The following is a 2,500-nucleotide window of genomic DNA, read 5'->3' as shown; positions in this document are numbered from 1 at the left end:
GATGCTTATGTAGAAAGCCTTTTTTTTTTCTAGTATTTCATTGACTAGCTGTTCGTTCTTTTTTTCTATAGTGGAGATAGTCGCACGTAATGACAGATCACAGCCATATTATTAAAAGCTTGTGGTAAAAAGGGGTTTCGTTCTAATGCCCGAAAATAATATTCTAAAGCTTTGGTATGTTCCCCATTACTTGTGTGGATAAGGCCTATATTATAGAGTATATAACTTCGATCATAGGGGTCAATTTCTAGTCGCATAGCTTCATAATAATTCTGTAATGCTTCCGCATAATTTCCTTCAGATTGAGCCGACATCCGTTACGGTCGTCATTCGCTTTAACGAATTCTCCGTTTCAGAACCGTATGTGAGATTTTCATCTCATACGGCTCCTCCTTTAGGTGCATAATGAAAATAATAAATATATGGATATGGAAAAATTTGATGTCATTATGAACTAAGCGGGGCTAATGTTTTTACAAGAAATCCCTAGCCAACCTTCTTGTAAAAGATCTTTTCTTACTACCAAGTGGATTCATATTCATACTAGATAAAAATAAAAAAGGAAACTCTAACAATTTCTTTGTTCTCAACGCCCCTAAATTTCCAGGAATTAGTCACTTCAACAGTCTTCAATGGTTATACGGGTATCCAAAGTACGGACGAGATGGATGTTTATTGTTCCAACCATTTTAATTAGTCCCAATCCCAAAGAAGAAGAAAGAAAAGGAATCTTTTTGAAGAAAGTTTTCGTGTTGTTGATTTCTCGGCGTAGTGCTTCTTCCCCTGTGCCTCCTATTCGTATATTGTATTAGTCTAGTAGGATTGATCTGTAATACGGGAACCGTAGGTAAAAAACCTTTTGCTCAATACTAGAATTCATAATTGAAGCATCTAAGGCTGCACTAATCGTGGATACATGACAGAAGGGATTGCTTTTTTATATTATAAACTTCACCTTCAAAAGCGTAGATTTTTTTCAATACTCATTTTTTTCTATTCCAAATCGGTGAGAAATAGAAAAAAATGATAATGATAATCAAATCGCACCATCTCTGTAATAAGTAAATGCCTCTTTTTCTCCGGAAGTTGTCGGAATGACTCGTAATAAGATATCGGCTACAATTGTAAAGGTTTTATCAATAAAATTTCCATTTATACGCGATCTTGGCATAGGTAGTAATCCATTCTATAACTCTTTTTATTTCCTTTAACTTTTCTTTTGTGAGAAAATTTTCTCACAAACAAAGGAATTTTATAGTACGAACTAACATAAAAGCGGACTCGTTTTTTATAAAAAAATATTCTATCTACTTCCAATTTTTCTAGATATAAAATCTACATTTCTTTGCTATGGAAAATGCTGGGAAGAGCAAACAAGGGATCCAAACCTCCCTACCAATCTATGATACATGAATAGGAAAAAGATTCCCCGACAAAATCCCTTACCTTGTCCCTTTTTAGTTTTAATCAAAAAAGCGGGCAAAGGGGAGTTGTCCGAACTCTTGTTTTTAGTGATTTTTTTTTACTTCACTTAGGTTTTTTAAGTCTGGCGAGAGTAATATTCTACGACAAGCAATTCATTTATTTTCAAACCGACGCATTTCCTATCTATTATTTGATTGACTAACCCTTCATATTGGAATGTGTGAAGAGTCAGATGGTTTGGCAATTCCTCGGGGGCAGATGACTCAAGAAGATTTTGAACCAAAGTTCTAGAGTTTTGTTCATCCTTCACTGTAATAATATCTCGGGGTTTGCATCGATAACTTGGTATATCAACTATACGACCATTAACTAAAATATGCCCATGGTTAACTAATTGGCGCGCTTGAGGAATAGTCAAAGCCATACCCAACCGAAAAAGGATGTTATCCAAACGCATTTCAAGTAATTGTAATAAAACTTGACCCGTTGACCCCTTAGCTTTTCCGGCGATACGAACATATTTAAGTAATTGGCGTTCTGTAAGACCATAATGAAAACGCAATTTTTGTTTTTCTTCTAAACGAATACGATATTGAGATTTTTTTCCGGAGCGTGATTGGTTTCTAAGATCGCTTCCTGCCCTAGGCCTTTTACTAGTTAGTCCCGGTAAAGCCCCCAGACGGCGTATTTTTTTAAAACGAGGCCCTCGGTAACGTGACATAAAGACTCCTTTTTTTATTGAAATTGTACAAAAACTAAACAAAATTAAAACTGAACTAAATGATAATGATAAATAACGTAAAATCCACTCCAATAAACTATTGGAATACAAAGAGTCAGAAGATATATTCTCTCAATATACAGATTTTTTTTATTGTATATACAATATATATAAATCAATAAATCACAAAAATTTTCCTTTATTTTCTTCATTTATTTTGCCAAGATCTAACCCTTTTACCCCAATATATATTCCTATATGGAAGTTTATATGACATAATATAAATGGCGTGGTAACTCTTGGAAAAAGGTGAAAGAAGTCTTTTCAATCTTATTTTTTTTGAAAGTACATTAA

The 2,500-nt window shown here is 33.9% G+C and overlaps 1 protein-coding gene across 1 annotated transcript in view; it reads right to left on the bottom strand.

Moving 5' to 3' along the window:
* LOC125595919 (ATP synthase subunit beta, chloroplastic) overlaps positions 1–2,500 on the bottom strand; it is an 11,989-nt gene that overhangs the window by 1,350 nt on the left and 8,139 nt on the right. The window contains exon 1 of the mRNA XM_048771303.1: positions 1–2,500. This exon is cut by the window's left edge and continues 1,350 nt beyond it; it is cut by the window's right edge and continues 8,139 nt beyond it. The gene's annotated coding sequence lies outside the window, so the exon portion shown is untranslated.

The sequence above is a fragment of the Brassica napus genome, unplaced genomic scaffold, assembly GCF_020379485.1.
Source record: "Brassica napus cultivar Da-Ae unplaced genomic scaffold, Da-Ae ScsIHWf_1098;HRSCAF=1563, whole genome shotgun sequence".
NCBI lineage: Eukaryota > Viridiplantae > Streptophyta > Magnoliopsida > Brassicales > Brassicaceae > Brassica > Brassica napus.
The sequence above is the reverse complement of the archived record's forward strand: the minus strand, read 5'-3'. Positions and strand labels throughout refer to the sequence as shown.